The sequence below is a fragment of the Gymnoscopelus braueri genome (genome assembly GCF_963280865.1).
Source record: "Gymnoscopelus braueri genome assembly, chromosome: 17".
NCBI lineage: Eukaryota > Metazoa > Chordata > Actinopteri > Myctophiformes > Myctophidae > Gymnoscopelus > Gymnoscopelus braueri.
Window position 1 is genome coordinate 29,809,508 of NC_137617.1, and position 15,289 is coordinate 29,824,796.

The 15,289-nt window shown below is 42.0% G+C and overlaps 1 protein-coding gene and 1 long non-coding RNA gene across 2 annotated transcripts in view; one reads left to right on the forward strand and one right to left on the reverse strand.

The window, feature by feature from the left end:
• The window catches only part of myo1d (myosin 1D), a 147,138-nt gene that overhangs the window by 11,257 nt on the left and 120,592 nt on the right, over positions 1-15,289 (reverse strand). The window lies entirely within an intron of this gene.
• LOC308104789 lies at positions 7,293-8,638 on the forward strand. The gene is made up of 4 exons (XR_013934856.1): positions 7,293-7,391; positions 7,503-7,639; positions 7,839-7,951; positions 8,234-8,638. It is a non-coding gene; the product is annotated as an uncharacterized lncRNA (long non-coding RNA).

The following is a 15,289-nucleotide window of genomic DNA, read 5'->3' on the forward strand; positions in this document are numbered from 1 at the left end:
AGGATGAAAGTCAAATGTATGTTGTGTAACGCTAACTGTTGATCAAAAACAACCAACGATTATTGTTTGATGTGCATAAAACGTTTCTCCCCAAGTAGTCAGAATTTGGTCTTACCTTTATTATTCATGTTAAATTATTGACTCATTCTTTGTTCGTTTTTATTATTAAATTATTGACTGATTCTATTATTGCATCATTGTAATTAGCAGCCTAGAATAAGACATAGAAGAAATGGTGTTTTTCACTGCTCTTTCAATAACCTTTTCAGGCATTGTGTGCCGGAAAAGGTTACCCACCCCTGACAAACTTAAAAAATTGCAAAGATTGCCCATCTACTTGTAAATCTGCAATTTTTGAGAATTACTAACAACTAACCAACTAGCGGCACAGCAGTGCATGCGTCAGTATTCTCAGAGCTACATGTACGTCCTGACTAATGTTCACACTAGCTGCCTTTTATGAAGAGCCTTGTCTAGATCCTCCCTCCCCTGACTGTCTGCTCTGCTGCAGGGCACGGCTGCTGCTTTGAGTCCTGTGGAGCTCAAGCTGCGGGACCACAAGACTCTTATTAATTGCGATATATTAATAGGCCTACCTTTGAGGAAATACAACTCCCCGATGAATGTAGGGAATACGATGTAATTATACAAGTAATAATAGCAAGGGGCAAACCCCCTTCGCTGGAATTGAAGCTCACTTCCGGGTTCTCGTTCAGCCTGCTGCTCCTATTAATGGCCCGGCAGATGTCGCTATTTCACATTCTCCGGTCGCATTACATTATAATCTCAATGCAAGTCAATGAGGTTTTGGGCAAACTTTACACTTGATTTTATTACCTTAGTAAATCTTTTCATAAACACTTTATGTTTTCAATCGCTAGTTTAAAGTCTTTTTAAATCATCATGGTATGCATTTAGTAAATTATGGTCCCATTAACACATTGAATGCCAATCGCGTAGATCTACGCGAACCTATTTAAAGCCGCAGCGTGCCAGTCGCGTAGATCTACGCGAACCGCCGATTCCCATTGATTTTGCCCCAGGTGCACTTTCCGATTTTTTTTTATCCATTTCCGTTTCCGGTTTCCGGTCGGAAACAGAATTATTCGGGTTCCGGTTTTTTCGATCGTATCCGCTTCCTGTCTGGGATCCTGTTTAAAACTCGATTTTCTCGGTTGTTGTTTTTCTCCTCGCTGATCACTGTTTACCGTTGATCGGCTCTATCTTCAAGATGGCGGCTCGCATTTGGAAACTGTTTTCGCTGGCCGTTTCTCACGGATCCGCTGTGTGTTTAGAACCAAATGAACGCGCACTTTTAACTTATTTAGCGAGGTCTGTGGCGACATGAAAAAAACAAAAAAACAACAATAAAACGCTGGCACTGGTGAGTACATTATGAGATTAAACTCTGGCATGGAATGTGTTAATTCTTAAATGAATGATAAGTAGGGTATGTTTCTAACTGGTTCTACCGAGTGAAGATCCGCCCCCGCTGCGGGTGCAGCCAATAGCATTAATTTCCGTTAGCATTTCGGACCGGATATAGAAAGGATTTGAACTTGCTGAAAAATAGGCTTCATTTACTGTCTATAGAAACCATTGAAACCAATGGCGTCACTTCATTTTTACGGTCTATGAATAATAGGTATAATGCACTGTTTGTTAGGCAGAAGAGGAAGAGGGACGCTGGCAACACTGGTGGCCAGGTATAGTGAGACCATCAGCTCTGACGAGCAAATGTGTGCACAGTTGTGCTTGGGCAGCTGATAAATAAAGGTCCACGTCAAAATGTAACTATTTTGAACTTTTATAAGCGCTCTGTAGCGGCTTCTAAGAGCGGACGCTTTTCGGTTGCATTTCTCATAGGGTCTATTGTAAAAAGATTGTTTTAAAGGCACCTAGTGTGAAAGCTACCTAATGTGCAGAGAGCAACAATCATGCAACTGCGGCAGAGGATTGCAAACAGCAGCAATGGGTGTTTGCATGAGGCATGGGTGAAGAAGACTGAAGAAGAAAGCTAGAACCTGAGGGAATGTCTCCAACTGAAAATAAGTGACAGGTATGATCATCAACTAGTGCACACAAGGCTGGGCGCCAACAGCATGACAAAGATCAAATGTGTGGGAGTGTACACACACACACACACACACACACACACACACACACACACACACACACACACACACACACACACCGTTGTTGACGTGATAGGAGCAGTAGATGAGCCCATACTGTGGATGTGTCAGAATCTCCCTACTGATCTCCTCCATAAACACACAAAGCCTGGAGCCGGCTCTATTAAAACCTGTGGCCTGCTTCGATCAATATCGCACTCTTTGTGTGTGTGTGTGTGTGTGCGTGTGTGCGTGTGTGCGTGTGTGTGTGTGTGTGTGTGTGTGTGTCTGTGTGTATCACACCACACTGAGATAATGAAAGGAAAAGAAAAGGCAGAGAAAAGGGAAAAAGAGCAAATAGTGTGCACACACCTACACAATGACCTGTGTGTGTGTGTGTGTGTGTGTGTGTGTGTGTGTGTGTGTGTGTGTGTGTGTGCGCATGCGACTGGGCAATAAAGCAGAAAGGGGGGTGCAGGGTGCTGCATACTGTCTGCATGTGTGATAGAAAGCCAGCTCTCTCTCCAGTTGCAAAAAAAGTTGATGGCATGCCCTATATGTGGAATTTTGTATATCTGAGACCTGTCAGTCATGTTCCTTGATGAAGGCTAAATGGACTGCTAAAGCGCTGGTTTCTTCTCAATAAAGCTACTGTATTGTATGTGGGTCAAGAGGTCATGCGACAGTTCAGTGTTCCTTTATTGTTACGTCTTGTTTACTGGTATTTAATTATTTTAAATTATTTTGTTCTGGATCCTCAGATAATAATAATAACTAGACGCGTCGCAATTCTGGGAAATTGCAAAGTGTGGTTGTGCCGACGCCGGTCGCGGCCGCCGGAACTCGAGGGATACGCTGGGAGGAATACCGTCGGAGGCCGCGCGACGTGCCATTCGAATCAGGTGCCGATCGGATCCTGCCTTTGTGATACGTGCCGTTTTGATTTTAGGAAATAGGCCCCTCCCACTAAATAAATAGGCCCCTCCCACAAATGTAACGGGCCAATCGTATTGTCACGTCACTCCTGATATCGCTTTTATTTCATTTTGGGAGGATTGATCCCCCCAAAAATCTTGTTTTTGCATCAAACGGTTACGTTTTGTGCATTTGTGGCGCCCCCTATCGGTCAAAGTGGAAATGCTTTTAGGGATTCGTTGAGTAAACCACCTTCGACATGTGATTCAAATTTGGGATTGACCAGACGTTTCGTTCGTGTTTTCTGGCCTTTTTGGTAAAACGGGCCCCTCCCACTAACTTTGGAAGCCATTTACGGACGAACGGTAAGGACTATCAAAATGCCGTTTGGATATGTTTATCGCATGGGCCCAGAAATCATGTGTACCGATTTTTGTTAAATTTGGACAAAATATGTGGGAGGAGGAGCTAAAAGTGTGTTTTGAAGAAAATTAAAAATGGCGGAAAATCTATCCAGACGCAAATGGGCGTGGCCTATATGGGGAGTTGCGTCTTGACCCAAGGAAGATTTTTATTTTACGAGCTACGGTTCAAAAGTTATAAGCCAAAACGTAAAGGGGGCTGTTATAGCGCCACCATGTGGCCAAATGGTGTGATTATTTTTTTAATAATTTGGGACTAAATTATGAACCTCCCCTCCAAATCTGGTATCTCTAACTCTTACGGTTTTTGAGAAAAAAATACTTTTCTATTAAAGTGGATGGGGAAATTTAATGCACTAATAAATCAATATCAATTAAACTATGTAACCAATCTCTTAGCAAAATACAAGCACACGATTCCCGGTGAGACCGATCATTTTGACATATGGCACTAAATTGGGAAAAAAAAACTGTGGGAGGAGATGCACGGCAAAATATTGTTTATCTAGAAGTGGAATAAAGTGGGAAGAGTACTATAGTCTGGTTGCCCTGTTAGGGCAACCACACTAATAAATAGTGAAGATATCTATAGTGTGCTCGCTGCTGCTGCAGCGAGCCCACAACGATACCCCATAAAATGTATTAATAGTAGCAGTAGATTTAGTAGTTTGACCCCACTTGGCAGGCAGCCATTTGGCTTGTAGTTTTCTTTCAGTGAGCCTACACTCCAACATCATTCAAATGAACTACACAAACCAGAAAACCAGCTGTCATGTCAGCATTGCCTACAGCCCTGCAAGATAACATGGGAAATTAATGCTTCTGATGGGTCTCGGCTTGTGTTGGCTACAACACAAATAGCAGATCTACAAATTTGCAGTGCTGCACGAAGTAACGCACCACGACCTTGTAGATCTGCTATTTTTGAATAGCCAACACAAAAAAATCTAAAATGACACAGATGCTTTCCCGGTTTTAATGGGTTTAGGAGGTCTGTTCAGAACAAAGTTGTAAATACAACTCATCAGTTTGTTTGATTCTCCTTCTTACAGATTCTGAACTGATTAAAGAGATCAACAACCTGGTCAAAGACCTGGACCATCTACAGTCCAGATACGACAACGTAACTGAACTGAAGGACCAGTGTGGTCTAGACCTAGACCAGCTACAGTCCAGATACAACAAAGTAACTGAACTGAAGGACCAGTGTGGTCTAGACCTAGACCAGCTACAGTCCAGATACAACAAAGTAACTGAACGTAATGACATCAAGAGGATTCTTTGTGGTCAGTAAGACATCAAAGTTGTTGTTTTTTGTTTCATTGTAATATCATGTTGATCATCATTTATCATTAATCTGAGCAAATGACAAAACAGTGATTTACACACTGTTACAGAACCACATGGATTTACATTTGCTGGTGGTGTGTGTTATTATTACATCTCTACTGAGATGAAAACCTGGGAGGAGAGCAGACAATACTGTAGAGAAAGACAATCAGACCTGATGGTCATAAACAGCAAAGAAAAGCAGGTGTGTATGTATGTATGTATGTATGTATGTATGTATGTATGTATGTATGTATGTATGTATGTATGTATGTGTGTGTGTGTGTGTGTGTGTGTGTGTGTGTGTGTGTGTGTGTGTGTGTGTGTGTGTGTGTGTGTGTGTGTGTGTGTGTGTGTGTGTGTGTGTGTGTGTGTGTGTGTGTGTGTGTGTGTGTGTGTGTGTGTGTGTGTGTGTGTGCGTGCGTGCGTGCGTGTGAAAGTGGTCGAGAGGACGGAGGGTATAGGATGGTGTGGGTGGAGGATGGGGTTGAGGAGGGGGAGGAGGTGTGATTGCACTGTCTCTGCTAAGAGAAAACAACAGGAGGAAGGAGGGGGAGGGGGGTGGATGATATGACAACTCATAGTTTCATAAAATAAAGACCACCCTTCTCTATTGTTCATTCTGTTGTGAAAAGGTGAACCTTATCAAAAACCTGCAAGATGAATTAAAGTCATAAAGGTAGAAATGGCTGTCGCTTTACATTCTGAAAACATTGAGATCCAAGAGGAAGATGACAATGATGAGGAAGAGGAAGAAGATGCCATCTATGCAAATGTTGAGACCAAGACGACAGCTCAGCAGAAACATCCACGGAAGATAAGATCTGGTAAGAGATGTTACTACAACTACAAATCACTAAAAATATACTGCTAAACTTTTTAAGCAAGAGGTTGAAATATTTTAACTGATCTTACTCCCTCTTTATTTCTCTCTCTCTCTCTCTCTCTCTCTCTCTCTGTGTGTGTGTGTGTGTGTGTGTGTGTAAGTGTGTGTGTTTGCATGTGCGTGCGTGCGTGCGTGCGTCTCCAGTCAGAAGACGGTACAGGCTGGTTGGATTGGGTCTTGGATTTCTTTGTGGTGTTCAAGCTCTGCTCAACATTGGCCTCAGATTCTCTCTCTGTAAGTCTCAGAACAATATATTTAATTTTTATATTTCTATGATGATTCAACATGTATTCATTTTATTTTCAATATTAGCTAAAACTAGAAAATATTGCTCCTATAAAGAAACAATGTGGGCTCGCTTTAAAGCCAAAAAACTGTAGTTATAAAAAGTAGAGATTCAGTTTGACCTGGTATCTCTGTCTTTGTGTTGTGTGTGGGTATAGACGTGCCTCCGGTTGATCAGGTTGGGAGCACCTGTTGTCATTCTCCTAATTGTCATCAGTTACACACCTGCTGGCATAGCTGATGGTAGTAAGGGGGGATGGAGGGGTATAGGGGGCAGGAGTGATGGGTGTGGGGTGCTCCCCCCTGAATCCAGTGAGCTTGTAGATGAGGTATTTCCGATGGTTTACAGTGTGTGTGTGTGTGTGTGTGTGTGTGTGTGTGTGTGTGTGTGTGTGTGTGTGTGTGTGTGTGGGGGGGGGGGGGGGGGGCGTATGGGGTGTGGGGAGTTGTGTGAGGTCATGTTGACCAATGCACACCATTAGTGTTAAATTGGAGCTTGAAATTTACTAAATTATTGCCATTAAAATTTCACCCATTTACACACACATTCATACACCGATGGCGGGGGAAACCATGCAAGGCACCTACTCATCGGGAGCAATTAGGGGTTCAGCGTCTTGCTCAAGGACACTTCGACACTAACTCTGGGGGAGCCCGGGATCGAACTGGGAACCTCGCAGAAACCATCCGGCCGCTGCCACCCCCTGTACTCACGCTTTCCAAAACTGTCAAGGTTTTCCCAAAATAGCAGATCTACAAGCTCATTCAAATGAACTACACACACCAGAAAACCAGCTGTCATGTCAGCATTACCTACAGCCCTGCAAGATAACATGGGAAATTAATGCTTCTGATGGGTCTCGGCTTGTGTTGGCTACAACACAAATAGCAGATCTACAAATTTGCAGTGCTGCACGAAGTAACGCACCACGACCTTGTAGATCTGCTATTTTTGAATAGCCAACACAAAAAAATCTAAAATGACACAGATGCTTTCCCGGTTTTAATGGGTTTAGGAGGTCTGTTCAGAACAAAGTTGTAAATACAACTCATCAGTTTGTTTGATTCTCCTTCTTACAGATTCTGAACTGATTAAAGAGATCAACAACCTGGTCAAAGACCTGGACCATCTACAGTCCAGATACGACAACGTAACTGAACTGAAGGACCAGTGTGGTCTAGACGTAGACCAGCTACAGTCCAGATACAACAAAGTAACTGAACCGAAGGACCAGTGTGGTCTAGACCTAGACCACCTCCAGTCCATATACAACAAAGTAACTGAACTGAAGGACCAGTGTGGTCTAGACCTAGACCACCTCCAGTCTAGATACAACAAAGTAACTGAACAGAAGGACCAGTGTGGTCTAGACCTAGACCAGCTACAGTCCAGATACAACAAAGTAACTGAACGTAATGACATCAAGAGGATTCTTTGTGGTCAGTAAGACATCAAAGTTGTTGTTTTTTGTTTCATTGTAATATCATGTTGATCATCATCTATCATTAATCTGAGCAAATGACAAAACAGTGATTTACACACTGTTACAGAACCACATGGATTTACATTTGCTGGTGGTGTGTGTTATTATTACATCTCTACTGAGATGAAAACCTGGGAGGAGAGCAGACAATACTGTAGAGAAAGACAATCAGACCTGATGGTCATAAACAGCAAAGAAAAGCAGGTGTGTATGTATGTATGTATGTATGTATGTATGTATGTATGTATGTATGTATGTATGTATGTATGTGTGTGTGTGTGTGTGTGTGTGTGTGTGTGTGTGTGTGTGTGTGTGTGTGTGTGTGTGTGTGTGTGTGTGTGTGTGTGTGTTGTATAGCTATTGTACAGTGTTTATTTCAGTAACCAGCATCATTTCTGTCCAGGACCTTGTTAACACAGTTGTTGACAGATACCAGAGTGTGTGGCTGGGTTTGACTGACAGAGAGGAGGAAGGAGTGTGGAAATGGGTAGATAGGACACCATTGACCACACCAACGTAAGACTTTACCTTCATTCTTCTATTCATTTAAACTATCATTATAAACACATTTCACATACAGGGATTTCATCTTCACTACTTTTTTCTAAATGGTGTTAAATCCACATGGTATAAAATGTTAATATAAAAAACCAACCAACAACACCGTCATTAACACAATTATACATGTTGTCTATTTTACTATTATGTTAATTTGCATCTGATAACTAGAATATAATTTGAGGTCATGGTTAAATATCATGTAAATGTGTTGGAATGAATTAAATGTTCCTACTCCAGGTACTGGCGCCCTGGTGAGCCTAATAGCTCTGGAGATGAAGACTGTGTTGTGTTTCATGATGGAAAATGGCTCGACATACCATGTTCTGTCCCGAGCTATCTGATCTGTGAAAGAGTTATCTAGTGAAATTTTGGTACAACTACATTATGTCAACTATTTGGACAAATTGTACTTTGAAGTACCAATTGAAATGTTATCTTTATTTAGAGACACGTGCAGGAGGGTACCTGCTCCTTTGACCCTGATGCCCAAAGTGCCCTTGTTTTAATTAAGGCCTGCGCAACACCCATGGCCCTCATAAAGAAGAACATTAGATAAATAATAATACATTTTCTATAATAATAATAATTATTACATTATAAGATACATGAGCTGGCTGCCATCAGTAAGGTTTCAGTTTCAGTTTTCACCTGATGCAGTGATGTCATGTTCCCTCCCACCTCGTTATGCTTTGTAGCTGCAACCACCATGAGACACACAGTAAGCATGGAGTTCTGAGTTTAATTTTGTGATTCACTTATACTTATGTTTTGGTGCAGATTAGTCAAATGAGATATTTGTTCATTTCATTTGTGAGCTTTGTACAGAGATGGAATTGTCTCTGTAGCTAATTGTTTTCCCCCTATTTCCAATCAATCAATATGATAATTAAGTCAACTGGCTCCCGGTTGTAGCTGCACAATCTAAGACCTTTGAATGTAAAATGTTTCTCATTGTCTGCTCAGTGTTAAACTACTAAACTTATACTTTTGTTCATTGTTAATATTGGTTGAATATGTTCCTACTTAAATTTATTTTCAATTAAAAGTTTCTTCCGTCACTCAATGGCATTGCTCTATGTGTTCCCTTTTTGACTGTACAGTCCTGTGTCTCAAATAGATTAAAAATTCAGAGTTTCCAAATATGCACACACGGGCCATGGTGGCCCAGCTTCGTTATCAACTGTACAGTATATAGATAAGGTGGCTTTGTGAATTGGTGAAAATGTTGTCTTTTTCCACCACAGTACTACAGACTTAATTGGGTCCACCTCAGCTGCGAATCACATCTTTCCCAGGATGTGCACAGGTGTCCCTGAGCAACATTACATTACAGTCATTTAGCAGACGCGACTTAAAGCGACTTACAATAAGTGCATTCAACATAGGTAGGGAACGAAACTACTAATCACCAGAAGTCCTAAGTGCAATGCTGTAGTGGTGTCTGACGATGTGGCTATACTCTAATTAATTTTAAAAGAAAATTGATGTGGCCCATGCCATAAAATAATATTTGCAGGTCAACTTAATGTGATAGTTTACTCAAACATGACAAACCGTCAGATAATGACTTTTTTTTAATATAATACTTATTTATTGGGGATAATTCAATAGCATATGGCAAAAGTCATTGCATGTAAAGTCACCCCCATTTCTTGTCTTCTTTTACACATCACGAGACAAAACAAAAGACAACATGCAGTCCCCCCCAAACAAAAAACAACAAATAAACAGAACAACAAAACAAGACAACGACGTAACGGAAAATAAGTACTAACTAGAAAAAGTGCTCCTCGGAGCACAGGTCTCCGCCAGGTCAGATACGTTATTGTGGCCTCCTGGTGGCGCTATAATAGGCCAATGTGAAAAGGGTGCCATTTGTTCAAGGGCTTTTCACTGCAATCGGACACTGCATTCATGATTTGAGGCATTTTGTTCCAAAAATATGTTTGCAGAATTAGACCTGCTGGTGGCGCTATAACAGGCCAATGTGAAAAGGGTGGCATTTCTTCGTCGGCCTAATAGAAATGTGCGTGTGAAATTTCACGGAAATCGCAAGCTGCGTTCATGATTTGAGGCATTTTGTTCAAAACGGAACAATCCTGCAAACTTTGGAAGCCAATCTTAGGCAATCAGGATGGAATATGGGAAATTGGATAAATCCGTGTTGATCACATGACTATAGAGATACTGTGTACCGATTTGTGTGATGTTTGGACAAAATCTGTAGGAGTAGTATCAATAAATGTGTTTTGCACATATCGGCCTCCTGGTGGCGCTATAAACGGCCAATCTGAAAAATTTGGGCCAGAGGTTCTGAGTTGGCATCCAGGGAGTGTGCGTGCACAGTTTCGCAGCGGCCGGGCCAACGGTGCCAGAGATTAGCTGCTAACGGACGGACAGGACGGACACACGGACGGACGGACGGACGGACGGACGGACGGACGGACGGACGGACGGACGGACAGGGGGTAAAACATACTCTCTCGCCATGCCTTTCGAATGCCTTCCGCCAGGCCTTTCGGCCTGGCGGAGACAATAAATTAAAAGTACAAGCAAGGTCATGGGTCACATCATGGGTCACAGCCATTGTCATTGTGTCATATACACCCATGGGAGAGACACTGATAATTACTGTAGGTGCAGAATATACCAGTGTTTGCAAACTAACTTGACTTGTGTGCAGTTAACGTTTGCTTCATAAATCCAACACTAAAGATAATTTATTTTACTGAAAGAATGTATCATTCCAGTCAGACAGTTCAGCCACTGGTCATGTGAACATCATTACTTTATTTGCTGCTTTTAATTGAACATTTGTTTTTATGATTAGCTACACGTTTTCTCTGCCTTGTTTAAAAATAATAATGATTTAAAAGTAAAGAAATACACTGAAAAGGTTTGCTATTCGATACCATGGGGTGTGTATACGTGGCACAGGCTCATTAACGTTATCCACAATATCCTATATAACAATACACGAATGGGTGGGCAGTGGGTGCTTGGCTGGGTGGACAACATGACGTGAGATACAAACAGAAACCGATTTGTGAAACACCCTCTAGTGTAGCTAGGGCGGCCTGTAACATGTTATTTTTTAAATGTGCTTTTATAAATACATTTGAAAAGTCACATATTAAGAAATAATACAAATAACAAAAGATACATATTGTGTTACACAGAAGTTTCTCACACTATGTGAGACTGAAAGTGGTCGAGAGGACGGAGGGTATAGGATGGTGTGGGTGGAGGATGGGGTTGAGGAGGGGGAGGAGGTGTGATTGCACTGTCTCTGCTAAGAGAAAACAACAGGAGGAAGGAGGGGGAGGGAGGTGGATGATATGACAACTCATAGTTTCATAAAATAAAGACCACCCTTCTATATTGTTCATTCTGTTGTGAAGAGGTGAACCTTATCAAAAACCTGCAAGATGAATTAAAGTCATAAAGGTAGAAATGGCTGTCGCTTTACATTCTGAAAACATTGAGATCCAAGAGGAAGATGACAATGATGAGGAAGAGGAAGAAGATGCCATCTATGCAAATGTTGAGACCAAGACGACAGCTCAGCAGAAACATCCACGGAAGATAAGATCTGGTAAGAGATGTTACTACAACTACAAATCACAAAAAAATATACTGCTAAACTTTTTAAGCAAGAGGTTGAAATATTTTAATTGCATGTGCGTGCGTCTCCAGTCAGAAGACGGTACAGGCTGGTTGGATTGGGTCTTGGATTTCTTTGTGGTGTTCAAGCTCTGCTCAACATTGGCCTCAGATTCTCTCTCTGTAAGTCTCAGAACAATATATTTAATTTTTATATTTCTATGATGATTCAACATGTATTCATTTTATTTTCAATATTAGCTAAAACTAGAAAATATTGTTCCTATAAAGAAACAATGTGGGCTCGCTTTAAAGCCAAAAAACTGTAGTTATAAAAAGTAGAGATTCAGTTTGACCTGGTATCTCTGTCTTTGTGTTGTGTGTGGGTATAGACGTGCCTCCGGTTGATCAGGTTGGGAGCACCTGTTGTCATTCTCCTAATTGTCATCAGTTACACACCTGCTGGCATAGCTGATGGTAGTAAGGGGGGATGGAGGGGTATAGGGGGCAGGAGTGATGGGTGTGGGGTGCTCCCCCCTGAATCCAGTGAGCTTGTAGATGAGGTATTTCCGATGGTTTACAGTGTGTGTGTATGTGTGTGTGTGTGTGTGTGTGTGTGTGTGTGTGTGTGTGTGTGTGTGTGTGTGTGTGTGGGGGGGGGGGGGGGGTGTGTGTGTGTGTGTGGGGGGGGGCGTATGGGGTGTGGGGAGTTGTGTGAGGTCATGTTGACCAATACACACCATTAGTGTTAAATTGGAGCTTGAAATGTACAAAATTATTGCCATTAAAATTTCACCCATTTACACACACATTCATACACCGATGGCGGGGGAAACCATGCAAGGCACCTACTCATCGGGAGCAATTAGGGGTTCAGCGTCTTGCTCAAGGACACTTCGACACTAACTCTGGGGGAGCCCGGGATCGAACTGGGAACCTCGCAGAAACCATCCGGCCGCTGCCACCCCCTGTACTCACGCTTTCCAAAAACTGTCAAGGTTTTCCCAAAATAGCAGATCTACAAGCTCACAATGCATCACATTGTATAGTCGAAGTATGAAAGAGGGGGGGGGGATGGAGTGGCAGTGGAGTATGGGGTGTGTGTGTGTGTGTGTGTGTGTGGGGAGTGGGGGTTTGGAGCTTGCAGTGTACAAACGTTTTAGCATCAAAATATACTTTGAGTACCAAAGTAAAAGTACTCAATGTTCAGAAAATAGCAGATCTACAAGCTCATAACGCGTCACATTGTAGATCGGCTGTGTGTGGTTACTGTAGGTTTTGTATTAATAATCAAAAATGTAATGTAACTAAAGCTGTCATATGCTGCTGTAATTGTAGTGGAGTAGAGGTAACAAAAATAGAAAGTAAAGTAAAAGTACCTCTAAATTGTATTGTGCATTGTAAGCACTTGCATAGTACTTGAGTAAATGTACTTGATTACTTTGCTGCACCACTGAGCAGCCAATGAATGACAGGCTAGCTTTCACCAGGTGTAGTGATTGCTAGAGTGTGAAGAGACATGGGTTGATATTAATGGTCTTAACTCGAAGTATATACATCACACAGCTTAGATCTTTGGATTAAATCAGAGAGCAGACCTGTGCGAACTTGGTGATGTAAAATAAATATTTGTAGTGTAAAAAATTTGGCCACAATGACACAGTGAAAACACGGGGCATTTCTCCTCTGTCGGTACTTTGTAAATATGTAGATAACTTGTCTGGCCTTCTGTTGCTCTCTTGTTTTGATCTCCTTCCCACTTGCCCCCCACCCCCTCTTCTTCTCCCCCCCCCCCCTCTTCTTTCTATGGAAATTAACGTTGCGATGGGAACGATGTACAAAAACGAATTTCACCCACTTCTTTACCTTGTAAACCTGTGATGTGACAATAAAACTGATTCTGATTCTGATTCTGTCCTTCTCTCTCCCCACTAGCAAACCCCTTTGGAAATGCATTGGGTGCTTAAAGTTAAATATTTCAAAAACTACAAATTATTTCAAAAAGAAAAGTACAAGCACACGTGTCCACAGTAAGCTGGATTTATTTAAGTTTGAATGGAGTTTCTAAGTGAAGGTATGTGGGAGTAGTTAGGTGCCATACTTTTGGGGTAGAATACATAAATAGTGAAGATATCTATAGTGTGCTCGCTGCTGCTGCAGCGAGCCTACAACGATACCCCATAAAATGTATTAATAGTAGCAGTAGATTTAGTAGTTTGACCCCACTTGGCAGCCATTTGGCTTGTAGTTTTCTTTCAGTGAGCCTACACTCCAACATAATTCAAATGAACTACACAAACCAGAAAACCAGCTGTCATGTCAGCATTGCCTACAGCCCTGCAAGATAACATGGGAAATTAATGCTTCTGATGGGTCTCGGCTTGTGTTGGCTACAACACAAATAGCAGATCTACAAGCTTGCAGTGCTGCACGAAGTAACGCACCACGACCTTGTAGATCTGCTATTTTTGAATAGCCAACACAAAAAAATCTAAAATGACACAGATGCTTTCCCGGTTTTAACACCTGATTCGAATGCTATCAATGCATTGAATGGGCGAAATAGGCGAGTTTATTAGACCTTTGAATGGGCGAAATAGGCGACCTACTTACCTACCCGCGATTTATCAGACCATTCATTGGGTGTTATCAAGACATACTAACCTACCAACGGACATGACTTAAATAGTTCAGTTTCGGTTTTGGTTTTGGTTTCGGACCATGACGGAGGCGCGCAGTCACAGGCGAACTGTCACCCCGTGAAGGACCACCGAGGGAGCTAAGGCGACCGAGTTGCCGTCCTGAACGGTGTGACGTTCGCCTGTGCCTACTCAGCGCCGTTCGAGTTATGTACCGATAGGCACAGAATCGTAAATATTGTTGTGGGGACTGCTCCGCCTCCAAGTAGGTCAGTAGCTCCTGATTACGCCCCATGAATGGTCTGACAAATCGCGGGTAGGTAAGTAGGTCGCCTATTTCGCCCATTCAAAGGTTTAATAAACTCGCCTATTTCGCCCATTCAATGCATTGATAGCACTCGAAGCCGGTGGTTTTAATGGGTTATGGAGGTCTGTTCAGAAAAAAGTTGTAAATAAAACTCATCAGTTTGTTTGATTCTCCTTCTTACAGATTCTGAACTGATGAAAGAGAACAACAACCTGGTCAAAGACCTGGACCATCTACAGTCCAGATACAACAACATAACTGAACTGAAGGACCAGTGTGGTCTAGACCTAGACCACCTCCAGTCCAGATACAACAAAGTAACTGAACTGAAGGACCAGTGTGGTCTAGACCTAGACCAGCTACAGTCCAGATACAACAAAGTAACTGAACTGAAGGACCAGTGTGGTCTAGACCTAGACCACCTACAGTCCAGATACAACAAAGTAACTGAACTGAAGGACCAGTGTGGTCTAGACCTAGACCACCTACAGTCCAGATACAACAAAGTAACTGAACAAATTGACATCAAGAGGATTCTTCTTTGTGGTCAGTAAGACATCAAAGTTGTTGTTTTTTGTTTCATTGTTATATCGTGTTGATCATCATCTATCATTAAACTGAGCAAATGACAAAACAGTGATTTACACACTGTTACAGAACCACAAGGATTTACACTTGCTGGAGGTGTGTGTTATTACATCTCTACTGAGGAGAAAACCTGGGAGGAGAGCAGACAATACTGTA